General features: G+C 41.8%; 1 protein-coding gene across 3 annotated transcripts in view; it reads left to right on the plus strand.

Annotated features, from left to right (window-relative positions):
• The first annotated feature begins 17,195 nt into the window (after nt 1–17,195).
• Nucleotides 17,196–23,793, plus strand: part of LOC132786385 (uncharacterized) — a 65,779-nt gene continuing 59,181 nt past the window's right edge. For 2 of the 3 annotated variants that reach the window (XM_060792900.1, XM_060792899.1), the window contains exon 1: nt 17,196–17,903. The gene's annotated coding sequence lies outside the window, so the exon portion shown is untranslated. The remainder of the gene's footprint in view (nt 17,904–23,793) is intronic. The other variant, XM_060792901.1, reaches the window with a different exon arrangement.

A 23,793-nucleotide genomic window follows, 5' to 3' on the forward strand; every position in this document is an offset into this window, starting at 1 on the left:
AGTAATGGGAGGATTGGCAAAACTGAGTCTGGCGATATGCCGAAGTGTTGGCAGTGTTGGGTAAAGTTGCTCTCAGAGCGAGACGTTTTATGATGTAAGGCAGTGAACTGTGGTAAACGATTTGTTGTTGTCATTGTTTTTGTTGTTGTTTCTGGTGTTGCATGCAGTCAACGCACAGACACACACACAAACTGTACATAAAAACCCCATACACACGCTCACACACATATGCACAAACGAATTGAATTAAATTGGATTCGTTGAGTTTGTGTAAACAAAATTTTAATGTCTTTTTGCTTTTGAAGTCATTCACTCAAACTCAACTCAACTCGACTCCGGCTCCGGCTCCGACTCCGACTCCAACTCCAGCTTCAACTCGTGCGCATGCCACACACAGAGCTATATGATGGTAGACAAAGGACAAGCGATGAGACGGTGGGAGAGGGAGGAAAGCTGATTGAGAGGGAGGTTGCGGAACGTCATGATGCTGATATGTCTGACATAAATTTCATCAACTGTCTAAGTTAATGACAGTAAATTTGTTTGAAAATTGCTTTAAAATGGCAAGGCAACCAAGCAGCGCAAAAACACACTTCGGCCTCTTTCTCTGGTAAGCAGCGTTCTTTGGGTTGTTAAGGTGGGCACAAACACAGTCACACAAAGATAACACATACTATACTATAGACTAACGTATAGCACACACACGCAGTCAGTTGGCGCCATGTCGCAGTGACAGCCGTGAGGCGAAGATGCCAGCGAGCACAGCAGAAGAAATGACTGAATTCAGCGAAATGTGTCATGATAACTCAAATAAAGAATAGAAAGCCAGTCGAGCTCTGGGCCTGAACAAGGAATGGACGCCAAGATATAGAAGAAGGCGGAGGCGGAGGCAGAGAGAGACAGAGCTGAGCTGGAGTCAGTCAGCCAGCCGCGAAATGCAAAGTGAGCGACTCTGCGGAAGCGACACACATGGCAAGCGGAAAAGAATGGAAAGCAGAGGGTGAAGGGAAAGAAAGGCTTTGGCTGAATCAACTTATTACGTAAAAGTGAATTTATGAAGTGAAACGAGTTAAATGCCAGGCCACAAGCAGTCTGAAGCGTGGCAAACAACAACAACAACAATAACGAGAAGCAAATATACAACATGCGCATCTAAGAAATCATTTTTGCTTGTTTTTGCGCCCAATTTTTAATCTGATGATGTCAACACAAATTGTGGTGCAAAGTTGAAAGCACACTCTCCCCTCTCTCTTTGTCTCTCTCTGTGTCTTTCCTGTTATCTCCCATGGCATCTTCCATGCTCACACCAAGAGTCGACAGGCGAAAAAAGCCACTCAAGGACTCTGCAAAACGCCTGCAAAAGGTTAGCCGTCGAGTGTCAAGTGGCAAGTGAAAAGCGCGTCCGCGACTCCGACTCTGAGTGTGACTGCCACAGCGAGTGGCAAGTGCGAGTGTGAGTGCGGCCTTGTAGTGTCACTTGCAGCATGTACATATATTTCACGCGAACTGCTCTCTTGATACCCTTGACTCATAATTTAAGGAACGAGCTTGGGTATCTCCGATAAGTGCTATCAATAGTTTACTTCATTTCTATAAATTTCATTGTGTGTTTATCGATCAGCTGCAATTGGTAATTTAAATTTATCCAACAGTCACAGGGTATTTAAAAGTCATTCACTTTCAATGCGTGCTGTGTTTTATTATTATTATTCTTCCCTTTTTTTATGTACCCTTTATAACAGCTGCAATTTGCAGTTGCCGCCCAAGGCAAAAGCACAGCGTGTGGCAGGAAAGCGTTGCATTAATATAAAGCACTGCGGCATGAAGGATTTTTCTGGCTTGCACTGGTTGCACTGGTGTTATGAGTGCCACCGCTACTTAGACGGCATCCCTTCTACTACCTTCTCATAAGTGAAACAGACTCTTGTGCGTTGAACGACCATAAATTTGTTAAATGACGATGTTGCCATATTAACCATGCTTGAAGGTTACTGGGCAGGTGGCAAATATCTCATCTAAAGCATTGCAAAATCATGAAAAACGTTTCTATATGACAAAATTAATAATGCAAAATCGTATTATAATTAAGAACATGCAAATTAGCTTAAATTAATTCGATGAAGTATTAAATTTTAATGTTGTTTTAATGATCATCCAAGTAGAAGATTATGATTTATTTTCATTTTATTTATTTAACACTTTGATGAGGTTAACGCAATTTAGGATTAAACAACGTCAAGCGTTAGTGATTACACAAATATTTAATGTTATTTATTATATTTTTAATCTTGAGGTCAACTGTTACTGATAGCAAAACATAGACTCACTGTGGAACTGCGTTGAAATTTAATAACAACAAATTTTTGTTAAATATTTTTTAGAAAACACAATTTTAATAGCTTACTTAGTACGCCATAAATCTTGGGGTGATCTAATAATGAAATAGATTTGTAATTGCTTTTAATTTCTCAGATATTTTCAACTATGGAAGAGGTTCATCTTGGCTCTGGTTAGTGTCTTTACATAATTGAAAAATAAATTTTAATTGCTTAATTGCCGCATTGTTAATTTCGCAATTTGACAGGGTCATTTGCACCATGAATTTCAATTAAGATGTCTTCTGTGTGCACGCTGCTGGCAGCTCGCATTTCGATCAAGTGCATTTAATTAAACAAGAAATCGAAATGCAATTAAAGCGGGCAAATACGTTCTGGGCTGAATCACAATTACTGCCATGGCACTGTGTTGCATGCAGCCTTCAAGCGTCGCAGCGTTGCGGCGTTGCGTGTTGCGTCGTGTTGCGCGTTGCCTGTGGTGTTTCTGCTAATAGATATCGTTATGGCATCATTTGCCACAAACAAAGGCCTCCGGCGTAAATTTGTCCTTATGTTCCGCCCGGACTGTATCTGTATCTACATATTAGTTTGTATGTACAACTTCGAATGTATCTGCATCTCTCTGTATTCATGCCAAAAGTCACGCATGTTTCTGTTAGTGTGTGTGTGTGTGTGTGTGTTTGGTCGCTTGTGGCCATATCTCGCTTAAATTATCGACGCCCACAAGTGTATCAAATTTACGGCACCCACTGTGCATATACAATGGAACGTGCAGCTGCCTCGAGGGGCCACATTCAGCATCAGCATCAGCATCGGCATCAGTGTCAAGCTAAAGCAATGCAATACAAAACCCGAGCCATGCAACTCTCAAAGATAACAAACGACAAAGCCAAACAACATTGTCCAATTAAATTGCATTCCGAAGGCGTGCGAATTATGGAAGTGCCGTCAAATTGCTCCGGCATTGCAAATGCCGTTTATTACATTTAAAATCAATAAACAAAAAGGAGCAGCGAGAAGACAAGACGCCAAGTTCCTTGCAAGCTACTGAGCACTGGCATCTCTGGCAGCAGCAGCTACATTTTAATGAAAGTATCACAATGATTGGTTTCTGTTGGCAACTGAGCGGCAACGTCGCCGATGGCCAGCAAAAATGTCCAGCATAATGAATGGCATTGGCAAAGAGACTGGGCGCCATCGCCATCGCCATCGTCATTGCCATCGCCATCGCCATGGTCCGAGCTGCATTAGTCGCCAACATGGAAATGCTATATATAAAACCCGGACAGGAGCCTTTGGCTGACAGGCAGCTTAAATCCAGCCGAAAACGAGCAGCAGCAGTGGCAGCAGCAACGACCGACAGCAACTAGAAGCTGCAACTGGCTGACTGGCTGTGGCCCTAGTAAGATGCATTGTTTGGCGTAGAATTTAATTTTAGTTTAACTTTGTAATTTATCGATGCCGTATGTCGTTCTCGTCTTCATCTCTTTCTCTTTCTCTGCCCTTCCCGCTGTGAAAAACCAAAAGCAAAAATAAAAGAAATTTTGTGGATGGAGGAGAGCAAAGAAAGACAAAGCTCAAGACATTCTTGCAACTGCACAAAACTGAGTGGCTTGGCGGTGACCAAGTGGTTGCTGCACCGCTGACTACCTTCATTAGTGTTTTGTTTGGCTCCGGTTCTGACTAACCATGGGGGCAGCATCAGAAGCAGCAGCAGCAGCAACATCTCCGCAATGCCAATTGCAATGGGTTAGCCATGTTTTTGATGTGGGTGCAGCAGCATGTTGAAGTTAACAAAATGCGCAAGTTGCCATTGCCATTTAGCAGTTTCTCCCTACTCTTCCCATCACTCTTGCTGATTTTGTTTTTGTGTTTATTTTGATGCTTGCATTTGTCTTCATCGACAGCCAAGTTGTTGGCTCTTTCATTTTTCTTGTTGGCCAAAAAACTTTTGACTCCTTGCAACCCACACGCTCATCTCATTTCGACTCCCATTCGTTTTCTCGTTTGCTGTCTGTCATTGGGTATCAGTGGCTAACTCGTTTGTCTTTCTCTCTGCACTTTACGTATACGTAATGACAATTAGAATTGACATACAACTCTGCGTTGCTCCGACGAAAACTTTCCTACACAGCTGCTCGTGCTCTTGCTCTCGCTTGTGTTATTGTTGATTGCATCTAATCCTAAAGATTTTACAGTTGCCATTGCACTCCAACTTGACCATCTTAATGAACCAGTTTGAAGGTTATCGCTAAGACTTTGCCTTCGCTATTAAATACCCTTAAGCCAATTACTTGTAAAACCAACCAGTTGTTATCCATTTTTTTTCTGGTTTCTTTCTACTTGGCTTACAGATAATTGTTCTATTATTTTCTTTCGATACTATTTATATATGCATTTTAAAAAGTGAGAAATGGTTTTTGTCGTAGCTTGTTAGCTGTGCTTCTTAAGAATGATTTCGTGAGAGAAATTCATCTATTTATACGCACATTGCTTAGTCATACTGGACAATTAATATGCTCGCATTACGCATATCCGCTCAATTAGCCATGATTAGTCAAGCACGTGTGGGAACGCCCCGTCCATCAGTCAGAGGCGACGCTCTGGCTGCGTCCAGCTGTCTGTCTGCTCTCGTCTGAATGTCTAAATGTCTCTCTCTGTGTGTCATGTACATGAAAATCCAATTTCGCGTTGGTTTCATTAGCAGCTCGGCCTTGGCTTCGTCCACTGTGGCTTTTCGGTGGCACCAAGCTTTGAGTACGGCTACGGTTTTGGTTGGCTCAAGCAATTTCACTTTGCGCTCTTCCACACAGATGGGGGACAAAACCACAAAAAATAATTAAGCACTCGACGACATTGCCGCTTGATATTGACAGCAATATGCAGCAGAAGGATGGTTGCGTGGCTGTCGGATGGCCGCCACCGCCAACAACAATAGCAGAAACAACAACAACTGATGAAAGATGGCTGTGTGAAAAGCAACGTTATTGAAATGTTTGCTGCCTTTTTTGGCTACGAAATTGCCTAAGTTTCTACGCAAAATTGAAAATCTCATGTCACAGCAGCAACAGCAGTAGGAAAGGCAACAACAAACATGTGTCGTTTACCGTCCTTTATCCCGCGGCTTGTGCGATATTCGACTTGTTATTGAGTTGTCTATCTATCTATCTATCAGTCAGTCAGACAGTCAGTTAGTCAGTTAGTCAGCGTAGTACTCGATACTCCATTGGCTGGTCGCAATCAAATGAAGTGAAATCGATGCGACTCTATTCATATGAGAAGCTGCCGGCCAGAAATACACTGCGGCCTTTGGCGCGACTTTCGGTGGCATGGAAGATGACTGAGATGCGGGCTTGGGCAGGAGGAGGGAGAAGACAGAAGCGGGATCTGCGGGCAGCTGTGCTGTCAATGTGTCTATGGAAATGTACGGCGTGTATTTTGAGTGGATTTGCTAACTGATTTTGTTATACACTCCACTCAACTGGCGGTATTGCTGACTGTGATTTTGTTCGTACTACTATGAATGTATATTCCCCTCTGTCTGACATCTAAATCCTCTAGCTTCCTCAACTAAGGGTGATGAAAGGGGCGGGCTGCGGACTGCGACCACAGCTGCTGCTCTTGGTTTGTTGATGTCTAAGTGTTGGCAGTGCCAGTGTTTCATGCTGACAATCAAATTTGTTGACGTGGCTGGATTATTACTTCATAAGCAGAAAATCAGCAGAGCTCTCGCATTGTCAATTATCAGCAATTCTTTGTCAAATGCTTTGGCTTTCGGTTCAGGCTGCTGTCTGCTGGCTTCTGGCTCTGCCCACTCAATAACAACGCCCATTAGCGATTACATTCGATTTTCGTATGCGAATCTCATTTGCCATTGGCAAATGACATTCACCATTAGCACTCGCTAAGCTAATATCATGTCAAATCCATTGCAAAATCGTAGACCCATCCATCGAGAGCCACCCACCCAATTGTCAGAGAAGAACAGAGCAGAGAGAGAGAGAGAGAGGGGCAACGCCGTCTGCATATAATAAGATGTGCCATGTAATTGAACCCTGCAAAATCAATCAGACTTGTGTGCGTGGCAAACGCAAACAAACCTAAGGTTAAATTGATATCCCAGCACTGATGACTTCGACGTGAACTTTGCAATGCAGAGGGTAAAAGCATCCAGCTCAAGCAGTTCAACGACAACAACTACGACGAGGAGGAGTCTCTTCACATACCCGCGGGTACATTCACATTTTGTTCGTGGTTAAAGCAAACAACTTCCAAGTTCTCAACTGTCTCGTTAATAAGTTTCAAAGCTCACACGAATTAAACGCAATCAGCTTAAATTTGTATTTCGATTTTTATTAGAAAACAATAACTTAGAATTATTCGTATACGCAGTTCTCCTTGGAATGTCATTGGCTTGTCACTAAGCTGAAAAAATGATATAATTAAAGAAGGAATAACAAATTCCTGCTATGCATTCAATCGAAAAGTTAATTGTGTTTGATAAAGGCAACTAATGGAAATAATCCATTCGTTGAAGTGACAGTTGAATTCTAATTTTTGCGTTCATGGATAGAGACTTTTGACATCATGGCCTACTTTCATTGCGGTTGCATAATGCATATCTAATTTATGCAATTTAGTTTGTTTTGAATTAATTTCTGGATTTAAATTGAGAGATTTTGCAGTGTGCTTTAACAAAATTGTTTGTTTTTGTTTGAAAAAGTGCAACCTTCGATTTTGATGCTGAGCTAGACAGTTGCACAACGGGATGCCACCGCAATCATTTCCGTTTTTATGGCTGGGAGTTCTGCAAAGGAACTGTGTTTAGCAATAAATGTGTAGAGAATATTCGGAAATAAGTATTCGGCCGAACAACGGTCGTCAACTCGCCGCCATGGTCGGAAGCTTAAATGGATTTTCTGTGAATTCACATTTGAATACGCAACTGAAAACCAACTCCAACATCCAGCAAACCGAACTGCAAATGCACTTGTTCGTTGAACAATTTTATTGTTATTGTTGTGTTTATGTTTTGTGCATTAATATTCAAGTTTGTTTAGCAAAGAGATGAAAATATTAGTGACTAGAAATTGAGCTAAGAAGGCATTTGCAACGTAGTATTAGAGCTGATAGCATTTGAATATTTGTATGTGTGTGAGTGGAGAGAACTATGGCCAGACCATAATCGCCTCCACCGCAAGGCAACCCATGTGTGTGTGTGTGTGGGTGGTTTGCTCTCTCTCTTCCCCTTCTCTTTCAGTGTGCGGGTATTGGGTGGACATTACTAACGGACGTTGGCTGGCGTAAAAAGCTTGTTCTATGCAGTCGTTTAGCTCAACCACAACATTATGTCGAATACCAGAATCTTCAATGTGCTCTGCCAGTGCTGCTGCTGATGCTGCAGCTGCTTTATAATGGCGATCCAGCAAGCGCATAGTTTAAAGCTGGCGAGTTTGAAGTGGGGACCAGCGGGATGCAGTTGGCGGAACGGGTCAGTTGGAGTTTATGTTTGGGTCAAGCTTAAAAGCATTCATTTTCATTTTCCTACCTAAAATGCCACTGAAATATGCAGGCATTCATATACAAGTGTGCGTGTGTGTTTGTTTGTATGTTGTTCACTCGCTTGTTATGTTTTGGGAGCTCTGCGAGTGCTTTTTCAGAATGAAAGAATGTGTTGTATGCCGGTCAAGCAATGGCCCAAATCTAATAAGCAAAAGTCCAGGCACACTAATGAAATGTGTCCTAAGCGCAAATTGCAAAACAGTCCGAGACGGGTTGTATTATTAATTTGTTGTTAAACATTAATAAAAAACACTTTTCACTTTGAGCAGCATCTTAATTTAATTGACGCTGCTGCACTCAAAAGGAACTTCTGGTGTTTTTTTTTTTTTTGCAGAGTTTTGTTGCCAACAGAGTTGAAAAGACGCAGCTACAAATACAGATACAGAAACAGAAACATGGAGTCAGCTACTGGGACAGAGACAGAGAGACAAAACGAGTTGCTGCTCGTTTCGGCCAAGTCCATTAAGATGCTTCAATTATTAATCAGTCTTAAAAGCAATGCCAATGCCATTTACTTTTTCTTTATTTATACTCCTTTTTTTAATCGCAACAAACGCTTGCATTTAATTATAAGTTTAGCAATCCAAAATTTAAGGCAACGTCCAGCAGAACACTCCACAATAATCCCCTATAATATCAAGTGTGTTTGGGTATAAATAATATGCAATCGTCTAGGAGGAGGATGGCGAGTCAGCTATCGATTGTGAAAGATTCCAATGGCTGGCCAATTGGCTTTTGCCACCTGACAGTTCAAACTTTTTGGAGGGCACAAGCACACACTCACACACACGTATGCACGAAATCATATTCACGCACAACAAACACAAATCTTCCACACTCTCCCATACACACCAGCACACACGGGCTCAGTTGAGCCTGATCCGGAGACGAAGTGAGCCTTCAACGGCACAATTTCGTAATTTTTATGGCAAAAGTTCTCTAATCAAATTTAATGAATTGTGAAAAAGGCAACAAATAAGTAGAGGACAACTTTGTTGCCAAAGTTTGTCCTCGCTGATTTTTCTTATGAGTAGACGTCATTCGCTCGACTTCAGCTTTAGCTACAAACTCAGACTCAGACACAGTCTCCACAGCCTTCAGCTTTACCATTTTGAGAATCTCGAGCAGTGACATTGAGAATCTCGAAAAGAAGGACTTTGCTTGGCTTCGATTTGGTTGCGTTGCGTTGTAAATTGCCGGATGTGATTTTTGTGGGTTGGCATTATTAAATGCGGCATAAAATCCGTGGGCCCCCTTACACATTGAAGAAGTCTAACAAATGCGCACAGTTAGCAGGCTGCCGAAGAATTGTTGTGTACTCGTACTCAGCTGGTATGTCCCCTCCCGCATATAGAAATATGTACTTATATACCCAATATACAGTGGCAGTCATTTTGTGTGGCCTGTTGTTGGTCTTTTGTTGGCATTTCGAGCACTTTACTGGGCAAACTTTGTCAATGTAAACGGAAAACTGCGTTTACGTAAATTTTTCATATGATTTTCTTTGAAATTGAAGCACTCACTTACGTTGAATATCAACTTCCTGTTTGCGAGAAGGATTGAGTAGAGGGACAAATATAATGAATAGAATTTACCACCTTTCTCTCGCTATACTTTTCGCTTTGATCATCCTGTAATCCATCATTTTAATTACACGTTAAAAAATTTATTTTTAAAAAAACGTATACGCCGTGTTGTGCAACAGTAGCACCCTGTATTTGTATGAGCCTGTTGTCGTCTGCACTTATAATAAGCAAACCATAAATTCTTATATTTTATTAATGCGATTTGAACGCGTTGAGTTTGTTGCCAGTTGCCATATGGAAGTATTAATCAAAACGGGGGAGGCCAAAAAGGATCGCTGCTTGCTGCAGCTACAAAATTTAGGCGATTTTTCATTATGCTCGCAACGCTTTTCTTTTCTTCGCCTTTGCTTTTCTATTGTTCTCGTTTCGTTCGGCGCGTATGGCAAAGTTTACTCAGCACAGCAAGCGAAAATAATTTACGCATTGCCCAAAAATATTCGACAAACATTCTTGTCTGTGCGAGGATGTGTGTGTGTGTATGTGTGTGCGCCTATGAGAGAGCTTGGGGCATCATTATGATTACTCATACGCAGCGTTTGCAACAATCATGCGCCGCGTTATTAGCTGTGTCAGCGCCACAAAAGTAATGACAACGAAAATATGCCACGAGTATTTTTATTATTTGTATTTACGTCTATGTCTACTTGGGTGTGTGTGTGTGTGCTAGCAAACAGCCAAATGAAGGCTTGCGAAACTGTAATTCCAGCTCGTCTTGTGTTGTTGACTGCCTTAAGCCGGCTTCGTAGTTTCCATCATCTGTTTGCTCGCTTTGCGTAACTGAAATGTCGAGATTTATGTCTTGACATGATCTTTTGTGCCAGCAGCTAAGAAAATATTTTATGAAATAATACACTGACTCTATTTCACACATACATATACACACACACCGCACATATTCAAAAAATATATTCACTGTCTTGTACTTACAATTTGGTGGCGTTAAGTGCCTTATGCTGCGTCATCTTTTTGGTATTTGCAGCATAATTAGCTTGCTGAGTGCGTGAGTCGAGACGAGTCGAGTCGAGTCGGGTGTTGAGTGTCGAGTTCATTTTAGTTCAGTTAATTCTATAGCTGTCTCCTGTCTTCTATATCTTGTATCTCATTCTCAACGTGTATTGGACTCAATCTTGTTATCGTCATCTTTCTCTGTGAGTGTACCAGAAAGCTTTTCCACATCTGTGTTGTGGAGGAAGTGTGTGAATGTAGCAGATTTTTCGGCAGCACGTTTGATGACTTCGTGCTTTCGGCCCCTTAAAGCCGGGTTAATTATAGCTGAAAATGTAGAGAATGGTCATTGAATTGGTTTTAGGTCATGCCTGGATTCTCGCATTCAAAACGACCACATCAAAGTGTGTGTGCGAGAGACCCTTTTTACTCCAAGGCAGTTTTTCTAGATTTTTTGCTGTTTTGTTTTTAGAGTTTTTATTTCCTGCTAATTAAACGTCAGCTGACTGGCCATTTTTGGACGGGCAGCTTTGCTCAATTTTTATCGCAATATAAATGTTGAGCTCATAACTTTCCTTTTTTTTATGTATTTTTTTCTGGTCTGTAAATTGAGTTCATTGCACTTGTCAGGCAAGCAGGCAGGCAGTCAGCCAGCCAACTAGCCAAACCAGCCGGCGGCATGCAGCATCTACGCGGCGTATGCGCAATATTTGCTGGTTGTGCAGCATTTCTTTGGCACTTGGCTGGCTTGGCTTCGCTGTTGCCGGATGGCCAACGCAGTCAGCTGAACTTTGACAGTGCTGGCTTGTAATTTATGACTTGTTTTACAACACCCCCATATAGACACACACACACACACACATAGAGACAGAGATATAGCAACACTCCATCGATAGATGGCGCCACTCGCGAGCAAGCGAGTTGAAATATTTATGGAGTTTCTTTTGGTTACATTTTTGTGGGTTACACTCTGATGTGGTTTTATCTACGCGCCACGCCACAACCACGACCACGCCCCCTACTCACACACACACGCACACACTCATACTTCGCGATACTTGACTGGTTCGCTTAGTCAACAGTTGACTCTGCTTTTGTTTATGACATGTCCCCTCATTCATTTTAATTAATTCCTGCTCGCATTCTGCGCCCATGGCAATGACGTCGCAATGCAAACAATAAAGAAAAAAATGCTCACAAAGGCGAGGCAACGGCAGCGACAACGACAACGACAACGACAAGTGGCTGCCTGGACTCGAATCCAGTCGGACACAGATGCGGACATGGACATGAACTTAGAGAGAAAGAGAGATTGGTGAGTGTTGGTCTTATGTAAAAATCACGGAGGCGTTTATGCTGGCCAACTATTTTTATTTTCATTTTTATGCTCGTTCCCATTCCCAGTCCTCATTCTTAAGGTTGCCTTACAAGTTGCCAAGCTCTGGTTGAGATGTCGTGGCATCCAGGAGTAGCAGCAGCAGTAGCAGGAGTAGCAGGAGCACTATTGACGTAGTTTATGGAGCCATTTATGACGATTCAACATTTTTATTTCGACCGCAGTGCAGAGAGGGCCAGCAGCAACTTAAATTTACTGCTAGCTAAAGCCGCTGCTCCCGTGCAGATGCCGGTGTGGGTAAATAAAAACAAAAGAGAAACCACAAGAGGGAGAATGGAGAGGGGAACACAATGCCAAAACAGCGGAAAATGTAAAAGAAAGAAGAAGGCAGCCATAGATAAAGCTTAGATGTGCACAGCGTATCGAGTTTCTATTATCTCTGCAAAACGTCGCGACGTCTAGGAGTCGAAAAGTTTTCACGCAATGGTCGGGGGAACTTAAAAAAAAAAAAACCAAAAGCGAAAAAAAAAACACCAAAATAAATATAGGAACGCCACAAAAACAGAGAAAATAAAGCAAAAGTGCCTGAGGCAATGGCAGGAGCAGCCACGCCATAGTCTTTCACAATCGCATAATGAAGAGCGCGTCATTATCCTCAAGATACATAAACAATACAACAGAACAGAAGCAGCAACAACAGTCTACCGTTGGTGGCTGTGGCTTAGCTTTGGGTTTGGGTTTGGCTTTGGTTCTGCTTTGGCAACAAGGCCCAACTATGCTGAACTATAAGCCAAACAAGCAGCAACAATAATAACAATAACAATAGGTTTGCAAGCCAAGCGAGTGGAAAATATTTTCCTTTTTTTTCCATCTATCTTTCTCTCTCTTTCCCTGCGTTTAATTACCTAGCAACCAAAGGCAAGTTCCTTGAACTGGCTGCAAGCAATCTGCCAGAGAAAGTTTTTCCTGAATAGCAATACGACAAAGCACACGAGTACGCACAGGTAAAAAGAGTTAAACGAATAGTTCGGCAAAGCGCCAGAGAAGAAATTATCTAAAGCTCCAAATGAACCAATTAATAAATGTGTGCAATACCATTTCAAGGATTATATATTTAACTATTTCGGTATTGTGTTTCACACACATAATTAACTAAATAATCTAATAATGATGGTCGAACAAATTCGATTTTTTATTTGTATTTGTATTTCAATTTAGAGACCATTTCGCAGCATTTTTAATACCTTCTATTTACCCACTCTATATCTTTGCTGTTTAAATTAACATAATACAAACACGTAAAATAATATGAAATCAAATTAAATTAAATTTATTGGTTCTGCCTTTTCTACTTTTACGATATATGTAAACACTATAATTGTTCTCCCTTTGTTATTGTAAAAGGTGCAATTTACTAAAAATAATAATGTTTAATATTCGTAAGACAGCAATTAAAGCGAAGGGATTGATCGACTAAAAGGTGAATAAAGAACGAAATTCAAGTTAAATCACAGTGCACTTTTTAGCATATTTGTTAAATATAAAATATTCGAAAGGAAAGAAAAATATGGGAAAAGTGAACTTTAATTGTTTTACGAGTATATATACATGGAAATTCAGCACTTTGTACTCGTATGTTGGTGAGCAGTATCCACAGTGCATATGAAAACATGCACTGCGTATACGTAATATGACGAAAAATTTCATTCAGTCGCTTTGCATAGTTTTATTTTGTGTTATTTTTGTTTTTTGCTGCTGCAAATATGCAAGTTTATTATGTCAGATATTTTGAGCGATTTTCGCTCTGGATGAGCATTCATTATTTGCTATATTTTAATTAAATTTTAATAGCTGCGGGCAGAATGTTGATGCTGCCATTCATTCATTCAATCATTCATTGGGGCAGTCACCAAACATTGTAGATGGATGTGCTAAAATCTGTTAGCACATATTACAATGCAATGATCATACAGGTTCAACAATTGTGGGCATGGCTTTACTAATTAAAACTTTATTGTGGGCTACAAAATTTGTTTATTTGAGTGGAGAGCGCGCGTCTCATTTTGCTTGCCAACACAAGTTACGTACGACCTGCTGTAAAGCCCACCGAAATGATAATAATGTTGATGAAGGATGGCGGATGGGCGTGTGTGGTTCCAACATAACAGAACACAAGTGTTCATTTGTGTTAAGCTTGCAAAATTGTGTTGCTTATTATTTTGCTGTGCAGCGTGCACATGGCGTATGAGTGATGTTTATAAGAAAATTATGCAAAATGCATATTAAAAAAAGAGCGAACGAAAAGCTGCTAAAAGAGAGAGCGAGCTGTACGCCGTAAAAATGTGAGCCAAGAGCTGCTTATGGATTAAGCATGCCAGCAATTTTGTGGCGGTGCTGCAACAACAAACGAAAAAATGAAAAATAACAAAATAAAAATGTGCACAAGAGCCACAAAAATATTTAATAAATTTTAGTAGTAAACAAGCAGCAGGAAAACCTTGACTCGTAAAAAAAAATACAGCTAAAGCTTGCTTGACTCCATCTAAGTTTTTTTTTGTTGTGTACTGTTGCTGTTGCTACAGGTAACATTGCAACAGCATGTTAATGGTAGTAGCTAAGGCCAACGCAGCTGCAGCAAATCTGTTGCAAGCAATTCAGCCCCTCGGCCAGTGTCTAGGGCGTGACGCGGCATGTCAATAAAATTAAAGTACGTTGACTGCACGTTGCTGTCAGCAGCGATGGGAATGGGATCGAGGATGGTTACGGTAACTGTGACGGGTAACGGATGTTTTCACTTTATGCACAGCACATTTGGCTTTAATGCGGCATAATCACCAAACAATTTCATTTCTCACACTCCCAGCATCATCATTGTCAGTGTCTTTTGTCTTTTTGTCGTTGCCGTTTGCCGTTTGGTGTTTGTTGTTTTCAGTTTGCCGTTTGCTGTTTGGTGTTGACTTTTGTGCAAATGTCAACAGTTTTGCAGGCTGCACGCAGAGCCATAAACGCATGAGAGCAGCAAAAGAAGAAAAAGGCTCTTTCGCCTGTGGTCGGAGAGAGAGAGTTGGACGACTGTGTGTGTGTGTGTTTCGGGTCACTTAAGTTTTATGTGGCGAAACGCGTTACCAAATTGCGTTCAAATTGCGCACACAGATAACAGTTTTTCATTACGGCACATAAAAGTGTTTGGCTGTTGTCCTCTGGCAAATTGCTACGCCAACACGTGCTTCACTTTGCAGCTCATGTCAAAAGCGACAGCACAACAGATCCGGGCAGAGAGATCCACACAGATCCACACACGAGCAACAGGCACCGTGTCCACTGTGCTTATGGCAGTTAAATGTTGTTGGGACCACCCCAACTGTCATTTCCGTACGCCTTTTGACTGGCATCAAATGTCAGTGACATGAGTGAAGGCAAGAGGTACGAGCAAGCACTTAACCAGCATGAGATTTTGAGGGCAAACCAAATGCTGCCTATAGCTATAGCTAGTTATAGCTTGGCTTATTTAAGTACTGGCGCCAGTTGTCATTATAGTCATCTCGTCATCGTCAGACAAGTTAATTTTTCAACTGCCTAAACGGCCGGAAGTCACTCCCCACACTGATTTAAATATGTCGCGTGCGCAAAAAAAAAATTAAAAAGAGAGAGATAGCTCAAAGAGTGGGATAAGAAGCTAAATCCACAATGGCAACATTTTGTTATGCTAAAGCGAAGGGAGATTGATTGGCGCCCGTCGAGTGTCTCTCGAGTCTGTAACTCTGTATGTGTATGTGTGTGTGTGTGCAATTTGCCAGGCTAAAGTACTGGGTGGCATTGTGTAGCATGCTTTTAGGCGCCGACAATGAGCAACTTTTGTGCTTATCATGCGTGCAAGTTTCGCCGACGTTTTAATTGAAAAATACTTAGCAAACTCTTGTTCTCACTCTTGTAGTTGTCCTTGTCGTTGTCGTTGTCATAGTCACAGTCACAGTCATAGTCGCACAGAGTCAGACTGCGAATGAGAGTCAAAGTCAGCTAGGTTGGTTGCTGGGAGTTCTAGTTTGGAATTTGCTTCTCAAGTTCAAGAGAGTGTCAAATGGCAAACACTTCAGCCCCGAGTTCGAGGCAGCCGCTTGAGTGCACTTTGGACACGCCGCCCGCCAGTAAGGTGTGAAATGCACACGTATGCCATGGCAACGCCTTGCCACACGCAGAACCGTTATATCCCGAGTCAATAAACCCCAACTCGATTTTAATTGCTGGCTTAAGCAGCAGCGTCAGCAGCAGATGAGACTGAGAGCGAGAGAAAGAGAGAGCCGGCAACTGACTATTACACTGTCCCACTAACCTACAAAAAAAAGTGAACTGAGCCCGGCATAGAAACTTATCACTACGAACTCTCAACTGACACTCTCTTCAACTCACTCTCTCTCTCTCTCTCTTGCTGTGTTGTTGAAGTGCTCTCTTCAGCTTTGCTCTTTTGCTGCAGCTGTCGGTATTTTTAATTTTGCCAGGATTATGGCTAGCTTTTAATTTTCTCAACTTCAAGTCCGACAAGCGACAACATTCACTGTGTGTGAGTGTGTACATGTGTTTAGTTAAGGTGAGCTCAGGTTTGACTTTAAGTCTGGCATTGGCCACGCATCACGTCCAGCTCATGGCTGGTTGCACGTTTCACTCTTTCTTATTACGCGCTCGTAAAAAGAAACTGCTGCTTGATCCCTGCTGTTGTCCCCCGGTTTCGCACTCCTCTACCAACACCTGGCAGACGCTGCTGTCTGAATTATTTCCATTAACTTAAGCATTGCATACACATGAGCACATATACACATGCTGCTTTGACTTGGACTTGGACCTGTTTGTCACTGTAATAAAGTTGGCAACAAATTGCCGGGCGCCGTGTGCATTACTTGATGTTAATCCTTTTGGCCAAGCGTTAACATTTTGACACGCACGTGTCGACAAAAAACTCGCATACATTTTTAAGTGATTAAAAAACTGACACATACCGACAGCGCGAGCGAGCGAGAGATAGAGACAAGGAGAGAGAGAGAGAGCGAGCGAGCAAGAGTATGAAATGGGGAGGGAGGGAAGTTAGAGAGAATGACAATAAGTGAAAACATTTAAATGCGCGCAACGTGCAAAGTATAAATTGTTGTCAAGCTGAGAGGCCAATACCAATTGCAAGTCAAAGGACAACACTGTCCGCTTATCAGCAGTTCGCTCGCTTGCTCGCTACGTTTTGGCATTGAAACACAGCATCCACTCAGCATCCACACAACGAGTACAACCATCATATTCCACTTCGGCTCTTGATGCTGTTTCGTTTCGTTTCATTTCGCTTTGGTTTCGTTCGGCTCACCACGTTTCGTATACTTGTTTGGGTCTTGGGCTTTCGGCTTGGAGTTCGTTTGTGCGCTCGTTCGTCTGCAATCAGTTTGAAAATGTTCCTCGTGCGGTTCGGTTGGCTATTCTAACGGTCTATGCGCGCCTTTATCGCGTTCGTTCCATTGGGAACCGTCTTTGTTCAAAAAGTAAACAACAACAAAATCGAGAGAGTGCGCAATAATTGAATAACATTTCAAGTCACATATATAGAAAACACATATTCATGCCAAAATTTGATAATCAAACTCGTGATACTGAATTAAGAGTCCGGCTTACCGGCTTCCATGTTTAAGTCGACGATTGATAATCAGCTCGCAGCTCGCAGATTCAGCTCATCTCCCAGTGGCATTTTGCATTGATGAACTGTGGACGATGCGCGACGTGCATAATAAAAACCAATCCGAAAGCATAAGCATCATCGATATTCAAAACCTTTCCCAAAACCAAACCAAAGCAAAGTAACCAACCACAACTGCCAGCCTATATAGACGACTACAGACCCAGACAGATCTCGTTCGACCTTTGAAGTCGTAGTCTCGTAGTCTCGCTGTGCGTGCGTGTGTTTTGTGCTGTGCTCTCAGTGCTTGTGTGTGTGTGAGAAAAGTGTGAAAAAGCGCAAAATAAATATTAAAAGCGAAACGTGCATGGATTAGAAAGCATAACCAGCCAACGGCAGCAACAACATTGCAGTAATAACAATAACAACAGTGGAAAGCAACAGCAGCAGCAGCAACAGCAACAGCGGTAGGAACAACAGCTTCAAATCAGGTTGGTTTTGTGGTTGCAACTTCGATATTGCCTTTTTATACTTATAAGTTTTTCCTCCTTGCCCTCGGTATTCAATGTTGGCGCATAATTTAAGCAAAACTTTTGCATTTCGCTTTGTCTGGACAGGTGAAGAAGCATAGCAAAGAGATAAGGCCAGAGAGAGAGATAGAGACACTGAGTTATAGAACGTATTTACATTGAGTATTTGCTAGTTAAATGGGTCGCAGCATAGCGTAGCACAGCATCTCCGACCACTAATCCTACACACAAGTAGCAACAATCAGTTGACACTACAGTTGCCATGTCCTGACCCAAACATCTTGATTTATGACAATCGAAAGGAGGCTCGAGTAACAAACACTCGCACACTCTCACACACTCACATCATTCGCTGCTTGCTTGGCCACCTGCTATTTACATACCCAAGTGGCTGCTTGCAATTTCCGACCAACTGGAAACTAAATAATTATATGGCTCAGGCCATACATACGAGTATACTGTATGCTGTATACTGTGCAGTAATGTTATGTTAGTCCCAGTTCCATTCCCGGCTAGCAGCTGCACATCTCTTGGTACTTACTCGCTGCTCTGTTGGGTTTGAGTTTAACGAACATTTATGCGTGTGCGGTTGTTTATGCTAAGCTCGAGTTATGTGGCACTTAAGAGGCGTGGCAACAGCAGTAGCAGCAGCAACCAGCAACCAACAAGGGCACATTTGCCAGCCGCACTCATACGCCGTGTGGTACTTACTCATAGAAATGGAAACAGCAGCAGCAACGGCAGCAGCCGCATCCTCATCAAGAATGAATTAAAAGTTATTTTAAATTCGTGACACTCGCCTAATTTTGCATGTCTGTTTCTGTTGCTGTTGCTGCTATGCTCAAGGGCTCTGTGTCATGGCAGTCGCATGGCAGTCATCAGCTGACACCTGCCAGACAGTCAGACACACAGACAGAGTGTGGCAGAGTCGTAGTTACAGTTGTGACTCGCACACACACATACACACGGACTCACTTTATAGTCACAGTGCACACACAGGACTCCCAGATGGCAGCTCGAGCGCTTGGCAAGTGAATTAAATTTCAAATGTTTCTTAATTTACTTTTTCGGTTTCGCATTGACAGTTCAAATTGGTATAACAAATTTTCTAACGTTACGCATGCCATTCATTCATTCATTCATTTCACTTTGCACTTACTCATACACATGCACACCTCCTATCTACACACGTGCACCCATACACACACACGTCCGCACATACACTTGGGGCGCACATGCATAAGTGAAATATTATGTACAACTGTCGAGTTTGTTTTCTCTTGCCTCTTTCTTTTTTTTTGTGCGATTTTCTCGCGTGCTTTCTTTTTATTTTTCTTTACTTTTATTTTTGGGTTCTTTCGTTGGTGAAAATAAATGAAGCCATTTGAGCGCAATCAGAGTTTCGCATTAAAGCGTAGCACATACGCATTGGCATTTCGAATTGATGACAGAACAACACATAAGGATATAGGAAACGCATTACAGTCATGGCTGGGACAGAGTCGAAATGTTGCCACTGCCGGGGACAGGCAAGGTGCTTAAGTGTGTAGGTGCGAGTGTATGTGTGTGTGTGTGACATCCTGCTGTGTGGGCAACTGGCATAAAGTCAAGGCAAATGAATGGTAGGCTGATTGCCACAAACACCGCAACACACAGCACTCACTAAATACCTTCGATTGGTATCTAGAACTCTGTCAGTCATGAGTCACTCACATTCACATTTACATACTCATTCGCATGTGGCAAAAACCAAATGAATATTCAACAAAATTCAGTTCGAATTCAATATGAAATATTCATCGAAACAATTCCAAAATAAATTGTTAACTTTTACACATATTTTTCGATTTTTTCCTCTTTTTTTATGTTTTTCTTTTCTGTTTTTTTTGTTACGTTAGAGTCGAGTGGAGCACGTAGAGCGTGCAACGTTGTGGCACTTGGCATACTGTGGCAACGACGTAAATTAAGTTGGTTTTTCGCATTGCATACTTTGCGGCTGACGCGTAAATCCTTTTGCCCTGACGCACTTGAGAACTTGGTTAAACGAACTGAAACAAGTGGCTGCTGCCAATAATGTGTATCTCCATCTTCCATCTCCATCAGCATTTCTATCTTGAGTTTCTGCTGCATTTGTCTATTTGCTTTTGTGCCGCAAAACCGTTTACAGTTTACAGTTTCGCAGTTAACTCGAGATGCAAACAAAATTACGTAGCACAAACTAAATAAATACTCGTACTTGATGCAACTTTTCAGGCACTCGTCAGCTCATCTGCTTCTGCTTCTGCTCCTGTTCCTGCTGTGGCAGCTGTTAACTCTTTTCTAAAGAGCGAACAAATTGAAATTAAATGTAGTGCAACTTAATTACAACTTATTGCAAGCGCTGTGTGCCATTGCCTACAACAGATGCGTGTCAGTCAATTCTCTCTCTCTATCTCTCTCTCTGGTTTTTTGGGTTCGTTGTTTTTGGCCGCACTTTACTGCACTTTGGCGCAGCCACAAAAAATGCTTCAACAAAATGAAATTAGTGTCAAAACGTTGCAGCTTCAACGCTGCAACTGTCTGGCTAGACCTGCTCATCAAATCCACTTCCACTCGAATCCCCAGCACTTGCCACTCTCAGCGTTGCTACGCGCAACTCTTGAATATTTGTGACGATGATGGTGACACCGACTGATGGCCAAGCAACCAAGGAATGACCCAGGAGTGGGCGTAATCGCCCAGCTCGTTATGCTGACTGCCGTCGGCATTTCCAGCAGCAACAATTTTCCATGTCCCCATCGTTAGTCCTGCGCAATACTATATAGTTGTTGTTGCTGTTGTATTTGTTGTCTTTAGGTTGCCATAGCAATTTTAGCTGATTACGGCTTTATTAGCCGCCGTAACTGCTCGACGCTCAGATATCCTCGAATCTGTTCTTCACTCTCTTTCGCACTTGTTGCCAAGAGTTGCCACTCGAATTTCGCGAGTGCAGGGCATAAAAGACGGTGCCACAGTGCTGAATGAATTTGATGAAGTGGCTGCAGCAGCGAAGGCAAAAAAAACATTTTTATTCATTGGCTAAGGTGAACTGTGGCGTTGTTTTTGCCTTTCGCCCTTTCTGCAACTTGTTTAACGTTGAGTTTGCATTCTTCCCTCCACTTTTTTTGCGTTGTTGGTTTAGTTTTTCGTTGCCACCGCGATGGTTTTGCCTGGAAATTGAATGGGCTTTTGGCCAGAGTGCATTGGCCGAACAACAAGAGCAAGAACAACTGCCTACAATAGAGCGGCATGAACTCAGTGTGCAGCATTTTGTGGGCACAGACTAAATGAAGTTGAGGCAGGAATTAAAGAACGAAGTCTCTGTGTTTGATTAACTTCAATCAGCAGTGGGATATCTATTCTATTCAGAATTAAAATTTATTGCCAATTTGCGGCAAATTCGATTAAGCTTAAGTTCGCGAGCACAAAGGCAAACGATTGCAAAAGCGAAAGCAAAGCAAATCAAATTGATGCCAACCAGAGAAGCACAAAAAAAAAAAAAAAAAAACGGAAAAACACTCAGCCGGACATGAAAGTGAGGCTGGGAATTTAAATCCAATAGATAAAGACAGACGGCCTGGCCTAGCCGGGCATAGGGCAGCCAAACACACATACACACACACACACACACAACTGAAACTGAAACTTGTGAAAAGCTGTTGAAGTTTATTGGAAAAATATTCAAATCACGTGGGTGGTCTCAGCACATCGAGCCCAGGCGGCACTCCACTCAGCACAGTGATAAAAACGGCAACGAAATTACTTATAGATTGAATGAAATTGTCTGGGCCTGGCCGAAAGACAAGTAGCAGCAGCATCCGCATTCGCATTCGTATCAGCCAACGGGCATTCACATTGCTTTGGCATCCACATTTTTTGATCAATTTAAATGCTGGGGCTAAGACAACGAAAGAACGCCTAAGCCCCTGGATTTGAAGTAGTGCAGCAGTCCTTTGCTGCTCGCATATTTTTAGCTAAGCATGTAATTAAAATCGTACTCAGACTCAGTCCCAGGCCAAGCGAATGGCTAAATGATGAGCTCGAACATCATCAGCATCATCAGCCTTGAGGCGGCCTAAAAACTTATCTAATAAGTGTCAGCCAGGCCGTGACAGCGAAGACGCGCAACACGGCCAATACTTCCACAGCCAGGCTCAACAGCAACAACGTGCTGTGGCTGACCTGGCAAATTGTTGGACCAAAAAAGTTTCACTTTCGGCCGCATCAGTTTCGACAAGGTTCAAGTCGTTTGTATCACGTTTTATTCTGGGTGTTTGAGAAAATCAATGCCTATAAATCGCTTGACGCCTTGACGCTTGTCTCGAGCTTGTTTATGGCCACGCGATTTATGCGTCGCATATTTATTTATGAACAACAATTTGCCGGCTACTTTAAGGCGGGCTCCGAAGAAAACTACGCATCAGGAGTATGCGAAGAAGAAGTCGTAAATTAGCGGCTAGCAGCAACAAATGTAAATAGTTCAATAACAAAAGCAATACACACACCAATGCCTACATCAATACCTACAATAACACCAGCACAGCAAATGGCAATAGCAATCGGCAATAACAATAACATTGCCAAAGCCAAAGCTAGGGCCAGGATCAGGAGCTGGAGGGCAAACACTCTCCGAAGGCTCGGGGTCAGGCTCAAACTCTGTCTGGGGATAGCAATAACAAGTTGACATGTTTTATTTATGGAGCAAACGTAGACGACAAACGACATCGAGAGTAGCTGTTAAAATTGTTTTAATTTTCTGTGCGTACAACAAGAAAATAAACAAGCAACTCTGACAGTAGTCAGGTCGTAGGTTAGACGGCTGCTAAACAGTGTGGAGCAATCAGCCTTTTTATGGCCAAATACAGGAAATAAAACTAATAAATGGATGGAGTACTAACAACATATAAGTTTTCAGATAAAATAGATTAAAACAAAACATTTTCAAAATTTAAACCGATTGCTATTATTGGATGTAGTAATTAAAGAAGTATAATCCGTATATTCGGTATATACTTTATTATTTATTTTGTTTTTTGTTATTCAACTTTTTATAATAATAGAAAAATTGTTCAAAACTAGACTTATTTTGACAATTTCAGATGAAAAATACTACTGAGAAATATAACAACAAATGCGTTTGTTACACAAAAACATATGGTCTATTGATAATATTTATATTTCCCAAAAAAAAAAGGATTACCATCACAATTAATTTAAAAAGTACTCAAAGGAATACATTCAGTATAGGTTCTATTCATTCTATTATTATTTTTATTTTTTAAGAATAGCTTCAAAACTTAAAATGAAAATTAAAATAAACCAATTAGAGTTTCTATATATTAGAATTCAACAAATGAGAACAAATATAGTTTTATTTGATTAGCTGATAATCTAAATTATTTCTGTTTATGTTCCCAGTAACATGTATGTATGTCATTCTTTGCTACAAATTTAGCCATGTTTCACAGTTGAGACATCTCTGCCCAGAGGGGGAGCAACTTACGCGTACATAAACAAACATGACTGCAAATGAGTGTTGCTGTTCTCGCTGTTGTCGCCGACATTGCTGCTGTTAAGTCATGTTGTTTGTTGCTCTTGTTGTCGATGTTGTTATTGTTGTTGTTGTTTCTTGTTGCTGGTTAAGTGACCAATGGCCAAAATGCTGTTCGACCCGAAGTAATAATTCAATTGCGCGCAACCAAGGGAGAGAGAAGGGGAGAAGAGAGCAGCTCGCCAAGATTGATGGCGCGCATTGAGAGTTGCTTTTGGTGACATTTGTGTGACGTGTCGCCATCGTCTTGTTGAATTATGTATGTGTGCGACTGTAAGTCGT

The sequence above is a fragment of the Drosophila nasuta genome, chromosome 2R (genome assembly GCF_023558535.2).
Source record: "Drosophila nasuta strain 15112-1781.00 chromosome 2R, ASM2355853v1, whole genome shotgun sequence".
Taxonomy (NCBI): domain Eukaryota; kingdom Metazoa; phylum Arthropoda; class Insecta; order Diptera; family Drosophilidae; genus Drosophila; species Drosophila nasuta.